The sequence below is a fragment of the Macaca nemestrina genome, chromosome 3 (assembly GCF_043159975.1).
Source record: "Macaca nemestrina isolate mMacNem1 chromosome 3, mMacNem.hap1, whole genome shotgun sequence".
Classification (NCBI taxonomy): Eukaryota; Metazoa; Chordata; class Mammalia; order Primates; family Cercopithecidae; genus Macaca; species Macaca nemestrina.
The window spans coordinates 164,450,502-164,473,053 of record NC_092127.1 but is presented as its reverse complement, the minus strand read 5'-3'; the positions used below and the strand labels follow the sequence as shown (position 1 = coordinate 164,473,053).

Here is a 22,552-nt window from a genome sequence, read left to right as displayed (position 1 = left end):
ATATAAAATATGTCTCAATATAATGATCAATCAACATACATTTAACATTTTGTTTTACAAACACATACAAGTTTTATACGTATTAATTTGCAAAAGCCACATGAGGTATACATGTACACATAATCATACAGTTGTGATTCCCACTGCATTGCTTAGGAAATTGATCCTCTGGGAGACTGTGTCATGTGCCCAGTGTCACATAGCTAGTAAGTGGTGGATCGGAGATTTGAATGGTCATCTGCATTGAGGGTTTTGGTCCATTGTCATTATATATCATATAAACAGAGAGAGATATCTGAAAGGATTCACTATTAAAATAATAACATCAATGCTTCCTTCTGTTTGGTAACTTTTAAAAATGTGTCATTTATCTGCCTTTTCTAATGTTTTACAATATAAAAGTATTGTGTGATTTCAAATGAAGTAGAATATAATTATAAAGAGAGGTGAAAATTCTCTATAACCTGAATCAGTGCTTTTTCAAAAGCAAATAGAAGTCACGCAGACATAAAGTGCTTTGTTGGATACAGCGTGCTACTGGAGTTCAGATTGAGGAAATAACCTCTACCTTATATTGAAAACTACAAGACTTCTCTTTCTGCCTTTAAAAGACTGAGGCACATAGGGTAGAGACTTCTATCATGTCAGTATTTACAATTATATAGGACAAAATAAAAACCTAACATATAATTGACTGAATACATCCTGTCCAATCTTGAATGGAAGGATTAATCTTAGTGAATATATTTAGACACTAGAAGAATTTGTCACAGGCAAATTATCAGTATAAATGGCCACCTTCTTAACTTTATTCTTCACACAGTTTTCACTTACTTGCCATTTTTTCTTTCATTTAATATATATTTATAATCATAAATAAATTATAATTCACCTATAGCCATCCAGATTGTAGGTTTAGAAAAATGTAACTGGTATTTTAAGCATACTCATTGCAAATAACAGTATACAGTGTACTTGAACCAGTATCTGAGGACCCATAGCAATAGCAGTTTCTGAATCTGGATGTGACTTGTTTATTCATTTATGATATATTTTTACTCATATACATGTTTAAGTAATCTACTCAAAATTTGGAATAACATAATATGGCAAAGTAAGAAAAAGTTACAAGGTTTCACTCAGAAATATAGGTTATAACTAGGTGGCCATAAAATTTATGAAGCAATACTGGGCAATTTGGGGAGTTAAATAGGTGCAATAAAAATTATTCCACGTAGTGGCATAAACACAAAATATCCTGGGTAATCTGGGTTGTACACTCAATTCAGTTATAATTTTTATTCTCCCCTGATGATCATTTACATTTATTCATGTAAATGTGTAAAAGTATTATTGTAGTCTTACTTAAGATAAGACTTATCTACAATAATACTACAATAATAAATAATATGTGAAATATCATTTAAGGAAGTCTGTACTTTGTGAAAGAAGTTAATCTATGGACACAGTTGGCTCAACATCTGATAGAGTGGAGAATGCCATTCTAGAACCTGGATTATTCTTTTTTAATCAACAATTAATATCAAAATCAAAGGCGACTTCAACAAACTCATTTTAAAGGTCAAATATTTCTACTGCTTCAGCAACCCGTACTTAATGACCACTTTCCAAACCTTGTCAGTACCTGAATCTTAACACCAAAACTCATAAATTCCAACATGCCAATAGCTTGGTTAAAAATGATCTCACAGAATTTCGAAAGAGTGATTGAAACAAGGAAAGGTTAGCACAGTGGAATTCTATTTTCACATGAGTTTAGGACCTGAACCAAAATATAAAAAGTCATTGGGAGACAAAACGGATTCTAGAGATAGTGTGACTGTAAAAAATTCACCGATTGACTGGGTGTGATGGCTCATGTCTGTAACCTCAGCATTTTAGGGAATGTGAGGTGAGCAGATCACCTGAAGCCAGGAGTCTGAGACAAGCCTGGGCAACATGGTGCAACCCCATCTCTACTAAAAATACAAAAATTAGTCGGGCATGGTGGCAGATGCCTGTAGTCCCAGCTACTCTGGAGGCTGAGGTGGGTGGATCGCTTGAACCCCAGAGGAAGAGGCTGCAGTGAGCAGAGATCCCCTCAGTGCACTCCAGCCTGGGTGACAGAGCAAGACTCCATCTCAAACAAAACAAAACAAAACATTAACCAATCACATCAACTACTACGATTTGTTTATCTGAATGTCAGCAGTGATCATCAAAGAAAAGGCAGAAGGAAATTAGGATTTAGGGAATAAAATTATGGTATAATGATTCAAAAGGAGAGAGGTGATTAATGCCAAATGTTTTAGTCATTAAAAATGAATAGATAAAATTTTTAAGAAATTCATATCTTTTATAAACAGTTTTAGTTAAATAGGACTTGGCTATTTCTAAAGGCATTTTTTACATTTAATAAAATAGATATCAGTAATTGTTAATGAAAAAGCATTTTTTCCTATCCCAACATGCTTTATCTATGTTTTTTTACAAATTAATTTTTATAGTCATTGACTTATATTGCTCCTGTCATCAACAACATTAATGTTTGTCTAAACTAATAACTGAGTAAAACTGGAAAGGAAGCATGGTTTTCAACTGAACTGGGATTAAACATCTGTAAATATAAAGTATATGTGAAACTAAAAGAAACTTTTTTAATGAGTGAAGTTATAATATTTTATTCATATAGGGAGAGCTATTTCAACGTACATATGGCAAAATATATTCTTCTAGATGGGAAACAGGCCATTCTCTAGCTTTTGGAATGAACTCAGCAACATCAGAACACCTTGAGAACTGGAATCTGTAGAAACAACTGTAGTCACCACCCGTGGCATGGACAATGCCACTCTAACGGAAAGCAAATGCCGCAAGGAGGTTGTGCAAAATGACAAATGGGTAACTGAGAAGAAAAAAAGGAAGGTGAAATATTCCATGAAAACACTCTAAATGAGAGTTATATATAAGACACCTCTAGGGGGACTTCTAGGTCTAACCGACAGATACTTTGAAGAGGGCTAATTGCCAGAAAAAAAGTAGGTGGAGCTTGTGCCAGAATGTCTTGATTTTTAAAAGTAGGAATTTTCTAATTTGAGGCTATATCCTGATGAAGTTTTCAATATATGAGGTATACAGATAATCTAGTTATAAGAAATCTATTTTTAAGAAATAATCTTCATTAACTCAGTTCGTAAAGTTGAAATCAAGAAGAGGTGGAATGCTATCCTCATAAAGAGTAAACCAATGTTCAAATAAAATAAGAATATAATCTGCACTACAAATAGCATTTTAACCACACAAGTTCAGATTTCCTTAATCATCGTGTTTAACAGGTTCAATGATTATTTAGTGTGTATTTGTATGCAATTTTATAATTATGTGTTTGGAGTACAGAAACAATTTATAGACGATTTCTAAAATAATATTCTCATTCCTGAGAGCCAAGCACAGGCATAGAGGCTTGACTTGATAACTGAACTGTAACTTTGTAAACAAGGTGAGAAAATAAGTCATATCAATTTAATATTTTCCCCTTACCAGCTTATAACTCATATTGAGAGGTGACAATGTGCTAGCAGCCCTCACTCTCAGCGCCTCCTCGGCCTCCGGTCTTGTCGTCCACTCTGGCAGCGCTTGAGGAGTCCTTCAGCCCACCACAGCACTGTGGAAGCCCCTCTCTGGGACTGCTGAGACCGGAGCCTCCCCCTCCTGCTTGTGGGGAGGTGTGGAGGGAGAATCCTGGCCCGGAAGCTGGGCTGCGCTCGCGGGCCAGTGTGAGTTCCGGCGGGCTCGGGCTCGGGCTCGGCGGGCCCTGCACACGGAGCGACCAGCCGCGCCACCGACCCAAGGCAGTGAGGGGCTTAACACCCGGGCCAGCAGCTGCGGAGGTTGTGCCAGGTCCCCCAGTATTGCCGGCCCGCCGGCGCGGCATTCTCGCTGGGCCTTAGCTGCCTCCCCGCGGGGCAGGGCTCGGGACCTGCAGCCCGTCATGTCTGAGCTCCTCCCCCTGCGGTGGGCTCCCGGGTAGCCTGAGCCTCCCCAACGGGCGCCGCCCCCTGCTCCGTGGCGCCTGATCCCATCAGCAGTCCAAGGGCTGAGGAGTGCAGGCGCGGCTCGGGACTGCCGGGCAGCCCTGCCTGAAGCCCTGGTGCAGGATCCACTGGGTGAAGTCAGCTGGGCTCCTGAACTGGATGGGGGCTTGGAGAACTTTTGTATCTAGCCGGAAGGATGCTGTGTACACCAATCAGCACTCTGTATCTAGCTAACCTAGTGGGGACTTGGAGAACTTTCCGTCTAGAACTCTGTGTCTACCTCAAGGATTGTAAGTGGGCCAATCAGCACTGTCTAGCTCAAGGTTTGTAATTACACCAATCAGCACTCTGTGTCCAGCTCAGGGTTTGTGACTGCACCAGTTGGTACTCTGTGTCTAGCTAACCTAGGGGAGACTTGGAGGACTAGCACTCTGTGACCCTGTGTCTAGCTCAAGGATTGTAAATGCACCAATCAGCACTCTGTCAAAACGGACCAATCAGCTGTATAAAACAGGCCAATCAGCAGGATGTGGGCGGGGCCAGATAAGGGAATAAAAGCAGGCTGCCAAAGTCACAGCAACTGGCTGTGGTCACCTTCCATGCTGTGAAAGCTTTGTTCTTTTGCTCTTTGCAATAAAGCTTGCTGCTGCTCACTCTTTGGGTCCTTGCTGCCTTTCTGAACTGTAACACTCACCACCAAGGTCTACACCTTCACTCCTGAAGCCAACAAGACCACAAACCTACGAGGAAGAACAAACAACTCCAGACCTGCTGCCTTTAAGAGCTGTAACACTCACCAGGAAGGTCTGCAGCTTCACTCCTGACAGTTGAGACCACAAACCCACCAGAAGGAAGAAGCTCCAGACACATCTGAACATCTGAAGGAACAAACTCCAGACACACCATCTTTAAGAACTGTAACACCACGAGGGTCCGCGGCTTCATTCTTGAAGTCAGTGAGACCAAGAACCCACCAATTCCGGACACAGTATCTTCACTAACAATTTTGTAATCGCAATAGTTTCAAAGCCTGTGATAGGCATAAATACAGGCTTTATTTGCATTTTAATTTTTGATCACCATTCCTTTTTCAACATTTTTAAATTTCCTATTCTTGTGTCTCTCTAGGGGAAAAGAGGATTTTCTAATCATAGCCTTGCAAATGTGGCCACATATAAAGAAATAAGAATCACTCAAGGTCATTGGCATAGATGAGATTAGATGACAAGGAGAAAACAAAATAGAGAATATTATAAAAAATGTTAAAATTCTAAAGAATATGAGTAGTTGTAAAATGTTTAAAAAGACACTGACAACTTCTAATGTCATTGTACTTTAATGATAAAACAAAAGTTTTCTTTTTGTAAAGTGTGTAAAATTGCATAAATATAAATAAGCAAAAGAAACCTAAAGGTACTTCCTGATTTTTTAATACAGTGCTTTCCTGGAAACTGAATTAAGTATAGAACAATATGGTTAAGGCAGGTTGACTCTTCTCAGACAAGCAGTATGAGGATCTCAGACTGTGTTCCTGAAGATTTGGAAGAGCAAAGAGACACCACAACAACAACAAAAAATCAAGGATGAAAATCAACATATACATATTATAAACTTGCAAGTCTTTGAAACCCAATGAAGCTTAGGAAAGTTGGTGATATATTTTCCAGGGTTCGTTGCTATGTTAAGGAGAAAGAAATGGAGCTAAGTTTTTAAACAAATCTGTGCTAAAAATTTCATATATGTTATTTCAAATTGGTCTCATGAAAATATTGGGAAGTAATTACCATCTCCCATTTAAAAGATGAGGAAACCACCACAAAGTGAATATTACTGAAATCGCACAACTAGCAGGAAATGTATTTAGGATGGAAATCTGTATTTTCCATTTTCTTTCCACTCACTCACACTGCAAAGAGTCTTCTGAAATGTAACTGCCATCAGGAATGAGGGAATGTGACACACATACAGACACACACACAGGCACACATGGACACAGAGACGCACAGAGGAAGACAGAGAGAAAGGAGAGGGTGACAGAGAGAGAGAGAGATTGGAACAAATGGACTTTTCAATAATAATATGCCCTGTGTACTCTCCAGTGTCCAGTGAGAATTAGCAGCCATCCTCCCTGTCAATTCATTACCAAGAAAATAATTTGTCACTAGGAGCAATCATTTTACAAACCCTGCATGCACAGTGCAACTGCTAATATAATAATCCCATGGGAGATAAAAGAAAATAAAAGATTCAGAATGAGGATGGTTTTTAGTGTGTACCAAATGCTAGCAATTCACTGCAAATGGAGTAGTGTTATTTCCTTTTTATTTCATTTCTCCCCCACTATTGCTTTGAATATTGGATTTTCTTGTGAAAAGGGTTCCAGGTTAATGATCAAAGTGCACTTCATGAACCAAAATAATTTTAACTTAGTTTTCAGAGTGACATTTCCTAAAATGTACCCCTGGGATTCAAATTTTCCTGACTCAAGACTGTTTCTATTCAAGGTCTAAAACCACTTTTAAGGGTAATAGCTATGTAAACACTATTATATTTTGGTTGATTGAATCTGCATGAATTATTTTTCATTAAATAGCAGAATCTAATTGTAGGGGAAAAAATCTTGTTAATTGTTTTTGTAAACATGTGCCCCAGGGCAGCAGGATTTAGTTTTTCACTAACCATGGGTTTCAGAAAGCTTTTCAATTCTGCCAAATCATTGCTTGCTTATATTTTTCATTGAAAATGGAAAATATGAAAATGACCTTTTATGATAAGTATGTATTAAATATATTTTCTTCTAGCTAAAAACTGCTTCCTAATATGAATTTTGACTTGTGTTCTATAAATGAAAAACACATGAAAAACATGTAGACTCACATTGGAAGGAACATTAGCCAGTAACTGATGTACAATTTCAAGTCCTAATCTTGCTATGTAAAAAGCTGGGTGCCTTGGGTTGCCTATTCAGTTTACCTAATGCTGAGAAGAAAGGAAGGGTCTTGCTTGGGAAAAAAATACAATGCTCTTTGGAAACCAAATGCTCCAATCACCAGATTCTTCAGATTTATTCATATACTGTCAGTGTTATACATATATATATTTTATATTATATGTATTATATATAATATATCATATATATTACATGTATTTTATATATATGTATTTATGTATATATCAAGAGGGAAAGAATGAACCGTTGTCCACTGAAACTAAGCAAGATTCTTATTCATGGCTGAAGATCTAGGGCAAGGATACAAAGCAAGCTAATTACTCCGCTTCATTAATCTCCAAAAAATTATTTCATTAACACATGCACTCACACCCACATAGTAGAAAGTTAGGTGAAATATCCTCAGCAACATTGAAGTGCTTTCTCTAGACTGATCACAGATTTTTGTAGTGTTACATCACTTTTATAAACTGCTTCTATTTTTTCTATAAGTCTAGAATTTTCTTGTTGCAGAATGGATTGGTCTTACTCCAGCTTACAAAATTACTCCAAAATGTACTTGATTCCTTCAACTTTTCTACTTAAAATGTTATTAGAGCTTGCATGACCAGAGCAGAATGTACTTTTCCTCAAGTACATGTTACTTGCATGCCTTATTTTGTGTTTCCTAATTGAGAAAAATTGTCAGTGGCTGACCTGAATGCTTCTACTAATAAAAATGCAACGTGGGATTCAAGTGACTTTACCTCTCTTACAAATGTCCTTCAAAAATTAAAGGAGAAAATCGCCTGAAGTTCCAAAGATGTTTCAGTCAAGTGGTTACTTCTACATTCTAGAGTCAACTACAGAGACTAAGATATAAATTGTGTACTATATAAAATAAATAGAACATTCAGATACCCTCTTAGCAATGTTATATTCTATGAGTACACTTAATTGCAAGGACATTTTAACTGAATACTAAAATCATATTTTCAAAATGACCTTATGATTTTCCACATAAGAAAAGTTTTCGAATTTATTTTCCTTTTTTGGAAGTAGACTTGAATTCCCCCTTCATGAAATTTGTCTTATTTTTGAGTGAAAACTGTTTAACATTTATGGTGTACATATAGGGGGCAAATATATGTGTGTTTTTCCTGTTTTTCCATGTAGATTCCAAATTCCTTAAATGAAAAGAAGCCAGGGAGTTATTTTACAGTAGTCTAATTCTCAACATTGAACAAAAAGCCATTTTATCTCCTAGTGAAATGTTACCAATATTTAGTGGAAGGCTCCCCAGGTTAAAAGGAATTCATGATCGATCCCTGGATCTTACGTTAACATGGTGTTCTTAAATCTTCCACACAATTGTTTGAACCTCAGATTTTTCATCAATAAAATCAGAAACATTTTAAGAATTCAATAGCAACTTATTAGTAGACTTTTATATTGATTAGCTAATGAATATTATGTGTTTGTAAAAAGCAAATCATTAGTTTGTGAAAGGTCATCTTAGTACTGGAAGTAATGGCAGTTGTAAATTATTGAGAAACTTATAAATACTCAGTGTTGAGTGTTTATAAGTTGAAAGTTATAAATTGGCAAATTATATAGATTATTTTCCACATACACGTAACTTTGTAAGATTGATAATGTTCTCTTTTTAAAAAGTATGTCAGAAAAGCTAAGAATCTTGAACAATTCATAATGAAAATAATAAATCCAACTCGGGTGTTCTGCTCATTCCCAAAAAAGTGTGTTTCCATCTACACCATCTACACCATAATAATAATAATAACAGAATCCTTCAATGAATTGAAACCACCGGTTTTAGTGGTAAAACAGAGTGAAATTGAGCATCAGGAAAACTAAAAATAGCTATTAAAATTGCACAGCAATTGAAATACCAGAAGGATAAACTGAAGATTAGTAAGATTGGTTACCTGTAAGATACGGATAAGAATAAAGAAATGCAAAATAACCTGTGTTGGGGTCACATCTCCAGGTTTATCCTTTTTGTAAAATCCTAATTTTAAAAATTCTAATATCTTACATACCCAAAAAGATAAAAATTAAAATAAAAAAAGCTTGGAAGAAACCCCCGATATTGAATAAAAATGGAAAAATGCTAAAAAACAAAACAAAACAAAACAAAAAAAACCACTTTGTATTTCAAGTAAACAGCATAATCTCACTGAAGAGTGGATAGGAAGAAAGAACTAGCCCAAATGGACTTTGAATATATTATTGGACAATGTAAACTCGGGTTAAAAAAAATAATTACTATAAATAATTGAATTCGTTAGTAGACATTTATTTTTCCCAGTGACATAGGTTAGCAATTTTGAAACTACTTTGTCTATAAATCTTAGAACTAAGCAAATAAGTAGATATATTGTGGATAATGAGAACCAGTGTTGTCATTGTCAGAGAAGACAGTAATGGAAGTGGAGAAGAACAGAATAAACCATGTGATGCTGAATTGGAATCGGGATAATCATTGTGAAATCCTAGACTCGAATATATGTGAGTGATTAGCTCTAGAGGTAGAAACAGATGTGTGTGTAGAACTTCCCACCTCTATTATCAGACAACTCACAAGCAATGAAAACCCAGAAGCAATGGGCACATAGAACCCAGATCTTGGTTTCTTTTCTTCTTCTTTTTTTTTCTTTCTTTTTGAGACAGTCTAGCTCTGTCACACAGGCTGGAGTGCAGTGGTGCTATCTGGGCTCACTGCAAGCTCCGCCTCCCGGATTCACACCGTTCTCCTGCCTCAGCCTCCCGAGTAGCTGGGACTACAGGTGCCCGCCACCACACCTTAGTTAATTTTTTTTTTATTATTATTTTTAGTAGAGACAGGGTTTCACCGTGTTAGCCAGGATAGTCTGGATCTGACTTCGTGATCCGCCTGACTCGGCCTCCCAAAGCGCTGGGATAACAGGCGTGAGCCACCGCTCCCGGCCAGGTCTTGGTTTCTTAATACCATTCTCCCCAGTAAGAAAACTGTGGGCCAGGCACAGTGGTTCAAGTCAGTAATCCCAGCGCTTTGGGAGGCTGAGGTGGGCACATCATGAGGTCAAAGAGATTGAGACCATCCTGGTTAATATGGTGAAACCCGGTCTGTACTAAAAATACAAAAATTAGCTGAGCACGGTGGTGCGCACCTGTAGTCCCAGCTACTCAGGAGGCTGAGGCAGGCGAATCACTTGAACCTGGGAGGAAGAGGTGACAGTGAGCCGAGACTTGCGCCACTGCACTCCAGCCTGGGGAAAGACTGAGACTCCCTCTCAAAAAAGGAAAGGAGGGGAGGGGAGAGGAAAGCAAAGGAGAGGGGAGGAAAGGGGAGGAGAGGGGAGGGAAGGGGAGGGGAGGGGAGGGGACCGTGATGAAACGCCTGAATCTAGGTCTATGTTTCTTAGGGCTGAAACATAAGAAAATAATCCTGAAACATGTGGGTGTGTGAGTAAATAAGAAAGTGTTATAACAAAGGACACAGAAGAGTCAGCTTGAAGGCCTTATCCTGCTGAGATCTTGGACAATTTGAGACTCAGAATAAATAATGACAATAAGAATTCTAATACTTTCAATAAAATAATTCAAGGATCCAGACTGATAATAAATAAATGAATAGGTAGATAAATAAACTAAAACAAAAAGTTCTTCCTTTTGACAGAAACCCGACTAACAAATAGAAAAGGAGTAATCAAATTACAAAATGAATCTTATTTTGTCAACCACAGTAATAAATATCGAGTCAAGCATCAGTTTTCAAATAGATGCAAAAACTAAAGGGTGGAATTTTGAGGAATAACAAGATATTTACATGATTTCAAAGTATCCCTCCAAAACATATTTATTCAATTTAAAAAGTTAAATGGTAACTGCTGTGGTTTGAATGTATCCCCTAAATTACATGTGTTGAAAACTTAATCCCTAGTGGGGCAGTATGGAAAGGTGGGGTCATTAAGTGGTGACTGTACCCTGAGAAATTAATCATGCCTTTATGAATGGATAATTTCATGTATTAAATTGATTAATTTGTTAATTGATTAAGTTTTATTAGGGAAATGGGACTGGTGGCTTTCCGAGAAGAGGAAGAGAGACTTGAGAGAGCACACTCAGGCCCCTGCCATGTGAAGCCATTTGCTTTCTCAGGACTCTGCAGCAAGACCCCACCAGCAAGGAGACTGTTACCAGATGCAGTCCCTCAACCTTGGACTTCTAAGCCTTCATGACTATAAGAAATAAATTCATTTTCTTTAAAAACTACCAAGTTTCAGGTATGGCTCACGCCTGTAATCCTGACATTTTGGTAGGCTGAGGAGGGCGGATCATGAGGTCAAGAGATTGAGACTATCTTGGCCAGCATGGTAAAAACCCATCTCTACTAAAAATACAAAAATTAACTGGGCATGGTGGCGGACGCCTGTAGTCCCAGTTACTTGGGGGCCGAGGCAGGAGAATCGCTTGAACCCGAGAGGCAGAGGTTGCAGTGAGCCCAGATTGTGCCACAGCACTCCAGCCTGGCCACAGAACAAGACTCTGTCTCAAACAAACAAACAAACAAACAGGAAACAAACAAATACTGTAACTTACAGTGAAGAAATTTAAATGATAGCAATTTAACCAAGTATTAAATTTAATATCCTCAATATTTTAACAGACAAATATTTTGTGCCTATTGATATGAGGCACCAAGAAGGTTATAACATCACTTCTGTATTCCTCTCCCAAATGTGCATAACCTGAATCTAGTCATGAAGGAATATCAGATAAACCCAAGTTGAAGAACATTCTATAAAATGACTATTCTGAACTTGAAAATATTCAATGTACAAGGTACAAAGAAAGATCCAGAAACTGTTTTAGATTATACATGTGATATATAATCTTAGATTTAATTTTACTTATAAAGCATATTGTTTTGTTAATTAACAAAATCTGAATATAAACTTTCCTTAAATTATAATACTATATCTATCAATGTTACATTTTTATTTAATTTTGATAATTATGTAACAGAATGTCTCTGTTTTTAGAAAATTCACATAAGGTAAATAGGGCTAAAAGACCATTATGTTTGCAACTCACTGGCCAGTAATTCAGAAAAATAATGGTACACACAGAGACACATACATAGTGACACACAGAGAGAACATACAAAGGATAAAGCAAATGTAGTACTACCATAACAGGGAAACTATAAGACCATATGAAATTTTGAGGGTACTATTCTGGTATTTTCTAAAATTCTGCATTTATGTTAAAGTGATGGTTAATTTTATGTGTCAACTTGATTTTGCTAAGGGATGTTTAGAACGCTGATAAAACAATATTTCTTTGTGTGTCTGTGAGATTAATTCTAGAAGATTTGTGCTTTTGAATCAGTAGACTTAAGAAACAATTCATCCTCACCAGCACGGGCAGGCATCATTCAATCCATTGAGGGTCCAAATAAAACAACAAGGCAGAAGAAGGATGAATTCACCATCTTCATGAGCTGAAGCTTTCATCTTCTCCTGCCCTAAGACATCACAACTCTTGGCTCTCAGGCCTTTGGACTCTAAGGACTACACCAGTGGTCCCCTGGTTCTCAGGACTTCAGACTTGGAATGAATTATACCACTAGCTTTCCTGGTTCTCTGGCTTGCACACAAATTAGCATGGGATTTTTCAAACTCCATAATTGTATAAGCCAGTTCCCATAATATATCTCCTGCTATATATCTGTATATGTCCTATTGGTTCTGTTTTTCTGGAGAACCCTGACTGATAAATATATTTGTTTTAAAAATGAGCACTCATGGCCATAAGCCTGAGGCTTCAGTGAGCTATGATTGCACCACTGCACTCCAGCCTAAGTAACAGAGTAAGACTCTGTCTCAAATAATTTTTAGGTAAAAATAAACAAAAATGTGCAATAATGAGATTCAGATTCCGTATCTTGGAAATTTGTGATGATCTCAAGGAATTTTTGCAGATGTAACATTCTCTAATTCAATAGAACACTTAATAAGCCTTCTGGCAGCAAAATTCTCCTTGATCATGATTCTGAAAACTGAATTCCAAAATTATCTTTATGCCAAACCAACTCTAATATGGCAAGTTCTTTCAATTTAGAAAACTCGTTTTTCATAATAATAAGATACATGCTGTGCCTAAATGTCATTAGATAAAATATGTTTATCTGCTGCTTTGTTAAGTGTTTAATTATTGCCTTGAAATTAATGAAATTTACTGTAACTTGTTCTTTTTCATTTTTTCAATTCTTACAGTATTAGAATATCTCATGTAAGGTTTATCATTAGGAAAAAAAATAAATACAATGGAGGTGATATGATATGTATTTTTTAAAAGAAACGTTTACCTGCCCACAATAAGTCCATTTTCACTCTCAATATAGCTTCATGCCTTTTAGTGTGCTTGTGTGCAAGGCTGTTTTCTTATATCCTGTTTGGGTGTTTTTAGATTCGCTTCATGAATTCAGAGTTTTGAAATGCTTCAAAGACAAAACTCATTATTCTTTCAATATTTCTGCTTAAGCTGGGTTGAATTTATGTGAATTACAAATGTTGACACTAATTGGTAATTTTTAAAGAAAAAAGTATCTAGACAGCTTCTACCCCTTGAGGGGGAACTTAGATAAATGAAAACATCAACTGTGGAATAATTGATACACTTGTATAATTCTGAATTTGCTGGTACAGAGTTAATATAACATTAAAATAATAGACAACAAATGAATACATGTCGTTGCCTAATGTTTCCTTGTGACCATATGTCATTCTTTTTAGTTGTTTACCTTAAATTACAGACATTTATAGCTTAAAATTGGCTCTTTGGGGAAATAGAATAAAATTCTTTTGGTTGAGACTTTGGAAAACAAAGTATCTTCATACGTCAAATAGTTTAATGACTTTATGCTTTGTTTCATCTTAACTTATATCTTTACCTATTTTTGTGCAAAGTGTCAATTAATGATATATGAATACTATAGTGGGATTTTGCTTACAGCAAATGAAATTGACAAAATAATAGAAAAATTTAGGATATGGCTTGAGAGAGCAAACAAACTTGAAGAAAATGGTTTATCTATTGTGGGGTATAGTAAATGCACATTACTCGCTGTAAACTATCCACCGTTTTTGTGCTCCATTTTTATTGATTTCCGAGACTAAGATGGAATTATTTTGTGTGGCATATTTGTCTTAAAGCTCAACATTTTGCAAAGTCCTTTAGGAGCAATAACCCCGCAGTACCTTGACTGACATTCAATAAATTGAAAAATGAAAGAGGACATTTATGAAGCTTTAGTGGTGCTGATGAGGAGAAACAGGAGGTAGACAGTGGCAGAAACCTGGGGAGAGTAAACAGCAGATCAAAATTGGAAGGGATCTAAGAGAAGTCAGTTTTACATTGGTATGTTTTCCCCTTCTCTTTTTTATATCTTTGAATTAGTTTCAGTTTTCTTAGAACAAATACTTTTTTAACATTAAACAGTTTCCCCTACTGCCTCACTCCCTTAGCACAAAGAGAAACCTGAATTGAAATTTGCATGAAGAACTGAGCATAGCCGGTAACCCTTAACACTTTGTATGCTGTTGGCAAGGTATCACACAATATCTTTCTAATCTAATTCTATTGTTTGTGTTAATTCATCTGATTGCAAAACTGGAAGCTGGCTTTTATTATAATTTTGGCCAATATCTTGAGGCAATTAAAATGGGTTGTATCAGTTAAGGATTTTCCAGAAAAATAAAACCAACATATTATAATGTGTATACCACACACACACACACACATGTGCACACACACAATTCTTGAATAACACGGGCTTCAACTGTGAGGGTCCATTTATACATGAGTTTTCTTCTGCCTCTGCCACTCTTAAGAAAATAAGGTTAACCTTTGCTCTTCCTCCTTCTCTTCAGACTGCTTATCATGAAGAAGATATGGATGAAGACTCCACCCAATGAAGATCCACTTCCACTCAATGACTAATAAAAATATTTTTTCTTCCTTGTGATTTTCTTAATAACATTTCCTTTTATCTAACTTACTTCATTGTAAAAGCAGACTTTACAATATATGTAACATATAAAATACATGTTAATCCATGGTTTATGTTATCGGTAAGACTCCTGGTCTATAGTAGGCTATTTGTAGTTAAGTTTTGAGGGAGTCAAATGCTATACTTGGATTTTCTTTTTACTGTGTGGGGGTAGGGGTGGCACCCCGACCCTAAAGTTGTTCAAGAGACAACTTAATCTACTTAAAGTCAACTGATTGTAAATGTTAATCACAGTACAAAATCATTCACAACATCTAGTGTTTGGCAAAACAACTGAGCACCACAGCCTAGAAAAGTTGACACAAGTTGACACATAAAATTAACCATGATAATGGTAGTTTGGCACTATCCTTAACAAACTCCTTCTACAGATATTTCATAAACCACTGACAGAAACTCCCCCTTTGGCCAAACTCTAACCCAGGCTCCTCTGAGCGCTTTAGTCACTAGGCCTCTACTTGTCCTAAAAAGACTTTAACAAAACACAACCTCAGTTCTAATAGGTCAATGCTACTTCCCTAGAATGATCATAGCCCTCTGTAAAGTATCTGCCAGAGAAAACTCGGGTTGCCAAAAGAATTTGCTGTTTGTTACAGCCAATGCCTGAAGACAGGATCCCTGTCTCAGATTCTATGGGAGGGCAGCAGTGTAAATTCAATAGGGCCAGTTAGGAAACCTGATGGGTTTCTTATGGACCAAACTTCCTTCCCCCTTTTTGTAATTTTGTACTTCCCTGACTCTACTGAGTCCCACTTACACCCTTATCTACAACCTAATTTTCTCTTTAAAATGCCCAGTAACATTTGTAAAAATCAAAGTTGAGTTAAATTCATACTGTACTCTTTTCTCTGTGGCAATAGTACATTAATGGTTAAAATCTGTCCTTACCAATTTAAACAGCGCCCAACTTTGTTTTTTCTTTGCCACCACTTCCCCTTCCAAAAAAAGAAAAAAAAAGAAAGAAAGAAAAGAAAAGGAAACAAACAATACATTGAAAAACAACAGGCAGAATATTTTAATTAATTAATATAACCTAAACTCCTATGATGCCATGATGAAACCAGAAAAAAATAACATATTTGAAGACATAAAATTAAAAGTAAAGGGTTGGTAAATGATTTTTGAAAAAGAAAAAATGACAAGGAAAAGAAAAAAATATTTTAGAAAACAAAATAATGTATGCATATTTCTCAACAGAAAAATAAGAAATGGCTATGAACCCACTTCTCTGAAATCACCATTTTTTAATGTTATGATTGAAACAAGTAATATCCCTTGAACCATAAAAATCCCAAAGTCTGTGACAACTAAGCTCAGGTTACCTTCCTTCTTCATAGATTATCCTTCCCCACACAAATAGTTCCACCTGAGCTTTCTTTATTCATATCAATGAATAATATTATATTTGCACTTTTCTTTCGCATTATAGATCATCTACCATTTTGTTTTACCTCTTCCCTATGCTAGCCGTATGTGACTTGAGACATAAAAGATGGTGCATTTCCTCTCACACAATAAAATGCTGTTTCTTTTCCTAGCAGGAATTACTGCTCTACCTAATTCAATCCATATGTGAAATACAGAACTCTATCTTTCATTTATAACTGCTCCTGAACCATGACACAGAGTGCTATCTGTCTCTACCTGTGATTACTCTGGATACCAGTTTAGATCCATACTGCTTAGAGTACTATTTAATAATTTTTAAAAGTCACATCTCTTTACCTCGCTAATTAACCCCTGACTATATTCAGCTACATTTATTTTTAAGTAGAATATGTACTATATATGTGTTACTGATTTATATACATAATATGTATATGTATACTTGTCAGTTTCAACTAATCAGAAATTACATGAATATAGCCATTGGAAAAGTATTCTTGCCTGCATAAACTTTCTCATGAAGAAGTATTCTTGCCTGCACACACTTTCCCACGTTGAGAGGAATGGAGGATAGAAAGTTGAGAAATCTTGAAAGACTGAACACAGACTAAAAGACTGAGTTGAACAAAATAATACGACTTTATTTCAATTAGAAGGAAAAAAAAAAGTGCCATTTGCTTCCAGCACTCATTTAATTTTACATAAACACGTTTTTTGTGGCTGAAGCAAAACTGGCTCATTTGCAATGTGAAATAAAGTATAAAAACTGTTCTTGGAGTTATTTCTAAGTAGAACCAAGATCAGAATTGTCTATTTTGGAAAAATCGTATTCGTCAAATGAATCTTGGACCAAAAACTGTTCGAAAAACGATGTTAACATCACGTGTAGGAATGGTGTTTTCTAGGATTTGACATTTTCAGTGATGGAGAATTACTAAATTTTATAAATGGAAAGATCACTACCAAAACCAGAAAGCAATAAATAGAATGATGTCTTTTGTTTCAAAAGTTGATAAACTCGGGAGATGCAAAAATAATAATAAAAGTGAGATATTTCCTGGCAAAGTTATCTCAGGGTAAACGCGGCAGCCGGAAGTGCCGCCAGCCAGTATTCTTTGAGCAAATGGGGGAAGGGTTAAACTAAAAGCTGCTTTATCACCTTTAATTTAAGAGTTCACTTTTCAATCCTACACATCACTGTCTATCCTCTATCAACTGAAATAGGAATGGCAGAATATCAGATGATATCAGCTTTTAAAAACGAACTTAAAAAAAAAAAAAAAAAACATATGGGCTGAATTGAATGTATTATATCTTTGCCGCAGAGGATATCAAGTGTTTTAAACCTGCAATCTCAAAAGATTCTTGACTACAACTTAATTTATGCACCTGGTGCTTAATTTCCCACCCCACCCGAACCCCACAAAGGAATATATTTAGAGTATTTTAAAATAATGAAAACATCTTAATTATCAGAGCAGTTGTGAACAGAAGGGTAAGTAAAAGAAAGCCCACATCCTTTCATTGTAATGATGTATGATGTAGACAACTAGGTTCTGTTATAAAACATCTCTTGCTTTTGTTCAGTTAAATCTGGCTTTTCTTTCACTGGTAAAAATTCTATTGTTTCTAATGGAAAGATAGGAAAAAAATCAGATGTTAAGTATTCTACTTGTTAAATAATTTTTAAAAAGGCCAGTCTTAGCCTGTGCTAATGATTTCATATAACTAAACATATATATAACAGAAGACTTTACTTTCAAAAAAGTTTCTTCCCATTTCTGTAATTATCATTTTAAAGGTTGTCAGTTATTTTCAAAATACTCAAGTTTCTCATACCACCAAGAAAGGTGGAACATGTAGTATTATCTCTGCTAAGTGACTCATGCAACAATAGCCATTTCAAAGCATATTTTAAGGAAAAATTTAGACGGAGAAACAGGATTTTAGTTTTTAAAGCATACTCTGGTAATTAACAAGTCCTTAGCTTTTTAAGGCCCATATAGTATTTCCATGTCTATAACAGAAGAAGCTGCAACTATCAAATCCTTAAAGTTTGTAATAAGTTTAAAAATTATGATTTTAAGTATTTCAAATAAATAATGTCCGAAATGTTTTATTGGTTCTAAAAATTAGAAACTGATAATGAAAACTTCTTAAAGTTTATGTAAAATGATTACCTTTTCTTTATCGTAACCTAGCTGATAATTTCAGCTGCTTTTATAAAGTCATCAACCTGACTCTAAAGCAACTGTTATGAGGTTAAAAACAGCAATGACAACCGTGACAACAACAACAACAAATAGCAATGGCAAAGGTAAAGATAATTTCTCAATCTGCAGGGGATCTGAAAGAAACCTCAGGATATTAAAAAAGAAAAACACAAACAAATACATAGTGCAAAATGGAAAAGTGTGGAGAGACAACACTCAACCAAGTAAATAATAAACCTAAGTAATAATGAAGAACACTAGACATATACAGAGTACTATCATTCTACACCGGAGAGCTCCTAGTTAGTTAGTTTTATACATTTTTAAGTTTTACCACAGGAAATAATGACAATATCTAATTTGTCTTAGAGACACATTTGTTGGTTAAACAAGGAGACTCATTTAACTTTTTTTGTTAAAACGCATGTATGCTACCAGAGGAATCAAGAAGATAGCTTTTTTCCCATGATGTACATTCTTTCAGCAATTATCTAAATTTTTTTTTGGTCATTTTTGAATAAAAAATATTTAAATTAATTTAGAAACAGCAGTCAACATAGGTTCATTTAAGAAACATTTTGTTCAGCATATATGAACATGGTTTTAGATAAGAGCTTTGAAACACAGACAGAGTTTTGGGGCAAATGGGTCCATTCCTCACTCTTCATGTCTTCAAATAAGAGAAAAGTTATAATCAACAGATAGATCACCTTCGAATCATTTGATTAAGTTGGACAGACGACTGAACAAAGCAACATCAATTCCTTTGCATTCTGTAACCTTATACTTATTTAAAGAGTTAAATTATTTTCCTCATGATTTTGAGCAAATTTAACCTATTAAATCAGAGTCATATAATAAATGTCCTTCTTATTGTCAAGTTTTCTGTAAAAAATAAAAAAACTGTGATCATTTTCTTAATGTCAATTGTGAAAATATAATCCTTATATATGAGTCAAGTATGATAAATGAGGTTTAGTTTTAGCATCAAGAAGGTTCATTAGATATGAACTTACATACTCACGAGGGGCCAAGGCCCTACAAGTTTCTAAGACTTAACGATCATATTAGAGAGATGATTTTTCATAAGTTCACATTGCTAAAATATTTTGATTCAGATTGAACATAGTGGAGCCAGGTTCTTTGTTTATAAATAAAAGCAATTAAACGGCGATTTTACATTTTGTTCAAGAAAACTGCTTTTGGATGTGTCCAATCTTCCATAGTAAACACAGCATCTTTATAATCTTTAAGAAAATGATTTAGGTTCTTCCGCTTTTAGATTGTAAGTTATAAAACAATTACAGGTTTTAAAAGAGTAATTTGCTTTTAAGTAGGAAATTCCAAGAGTATGTATTTTCATTCAGTTCCTGAGCTACTGTTTTCTAGTCTCTTACGATGTGTATGCATATCCTTTCCTGCCAGTGCCAAGCAGTCTGGTTTCTTAGCACACTTTAATTTTTTTTTTTTTTTTCCCATGGGCCAAATCAAGCAGTAGATCTTGAAACCTAGATAGACTTGTTGCTAGAGATGGGGCCAAGGCATAATTCTGGAGTGTATTTCTCCTAAAATGGAAACATATGTACACTTGTGAAGATTTCTATATTTGCTACAGTAGAGCTAACCTAAACTCTCAAAAATTATATTGAATAAATGCTAGTTAATAGCATAATCGACAACTTCACAGATTTCACAAATATTTACTGAATTTCTATTTTGTAATGCTTTTGATGAATATAGTAGATAAAATCCAGACCTTATTAAACATATGTGGTTACTAAGCATGAGAATTTCATAAGAAAGGAGAACAAAACATTTTTCTTATTCTTGAGCCACCTGGCTTATTAAAATAGGAGCTAAGAATTTGCTGATGGAAAGCAGTTAAGAGTAAATAACACAGCAACAGACAACCAAGAAATCAGACATGTAATTATAAAGGGCATATTACACAAAAACATAAGCTCAAGGACAAATAGATCAATGTGTTCAATAGGATTGGGGAAGGTATTCTAGAAAAGTAGAAGCTGAGAAACAATACCATACATACTTGGACAGACTTTAAAACAAAACAAAACAAAAAAAAATGAGTAGACAGAAGCTTATCCACATAAGAAAGAATCTAAGCAAAATTATAGATAAGGGAACAAACTTAGAACTAAAAAGTGATTGATAAAGTGTCTCAACAGACCATGACAATTGTACGTGTTTATTTAGATGTCTGAATAAATGACAGGGACTAGCACCAGATAATTAACTCCCTTAGACTTAAAAGTAAATTCAATAATTAGTAGCTAATAAATAACTATTAATGCAGCATTCATTTCCATAGAAATAACTTTTGTCTTGATTGTTTTATGATGGCTCATCCTCTTCCATACCATTGTATTTCCTACAGTAATGTGATTTACTAAGTTTGTTTTACATCTATGTATTGAGTTCTTCCATAGGCTAATATGTTGTTAAGTACTGTAAACAGAAAAATGAACAAACTGTCTTGGCCTTCATAGAGCTTACAGCAGAGGTTAACAGAATGGAGGATAGCACAACGGTACAATTAAAGAGACATGTCAATGTGGAAGTTACTTTTGCAAGTTAATGCATTTATCTTTGGAAAACTTTCCATAAAAATAAATTTGCAATTTGAAAAAAAAAATTATCACATGATATCAGTCAATTTCTAGTTAAAAAAAAAGTTGTCATTATGGAAATAGGCTACAATGAGGCTCCAAGCACTGGTTTATGAATTACAGGATGGTTACAATCATTATGCATGCCATATGTTAATCTCCAGCTGGTCAAGAGCTTTGTAACACACTGTCTATATGTACTATATAAATAGAACTGTTTAACTTTGTCTAATGTACATCTTTTTCTGTTACATAAATTGAAAATATTTAGAAAGAACAAGGATCTTTTCCTTTAAGAAGCCATGGCATGACCATGAGTAAATTAAAAGCACTGAAGGCAAATACATTGCTATCATTAAATGAAGTCCAGAACTACTTGGGGCGGCGGGGGTGGGGTGGGGGGGGGAACTAAATGCAGAATACCAAGAGTGAGAAGAAAGGCTCTTCTTCACAGAAGCTCAGTATTGCTTCCATCTTGCAACCGAAACAGATTTTGTTGCTCATAGTGATTCTAAATAACAAATGGGAAAAAATATAGGAATAATATCTAGTCTGTGTTAAAAGAATGGGTGATACAGAAATCACATATGTCAAATACCTACAATATTATCTGCAAGAACAGGAACTAAATAAATGGTAACTTGATTGAAGTTAAAATTATTACATATGATGTTGGTTGCACAAGAGATAATTCATTAAAATGAATGGTTTTACATATTTTTAACGATTACATGACTTATGAATAACTTTTTTATTCAGAGTAAATATGATGTTGCCAATCACAAATGAGAAAAATGCTAGTGACATTGATTATACTAGTGCGATGTATACAAATTATATATACAAAGTACTGTCCACAGTATTGGTACTCTCATAAAGAGTAGCTAATAAACTAAATGTGTTACTGAGTCTTAAGTATTTAAAAAAATATATTGTAAAATATCAAGTAATTACTAATAATATAATATTTATTTATGGAAGTTCCTCTATGATATTGTAATAGTCTGTATTACTTTCCTATTAGGATTTTCTAAAACTTAACACGAACTAATTATCTTACAATCCTAAAGGTCATAATTCTAAAATGAGCTTTATAGTGATAAAATGGAGGTGTGGGCAAAGCTGCCTTCCTTCTGGAAACAACAAGCAAAAATCTTTGTCTTTGTCTTTTGCAGCTTTTGGATGCAGACCTGTATCCCTTGGCTCATGGTCCCTTCTTCTATCTTCAAAGTGCATCATTGCAACCTTAGACTCTTTGGTCATATTCTCTTTCCTCTATCTTGACT

At 35.2% G+C, this 22,552-nt stretch overlaps 1 long non-coding RNA gene across 3 annotated transcripts in view; it reads right to left on the bottom strand.

Moving 5' to 3' along the window:
* The window catches only part of LOC105487774 (uncharacterized), a 229,347-nt gene that overhangs the window by 203,484 nt on the left and 3,311 nt on the right, over nucleotides 1-22,552 (bottom strand). The window contains exon 1 of one of the 3 annotated variants that reach the window (XR_011621386.1): nucleotides 3,541-3,733. The exons of the other annotated variants lie outside the window; for them this stretch is intronic. This is a non-coding gene — a long non-coding RNA (uncharacterized lncRNA). Of the gene's footprint in view, nucleotides 1-3,540; nucleotides 3,734-22,552 lie in introns of those variants that run through there. 3 annotated transcript variants of the gene reach the window in all.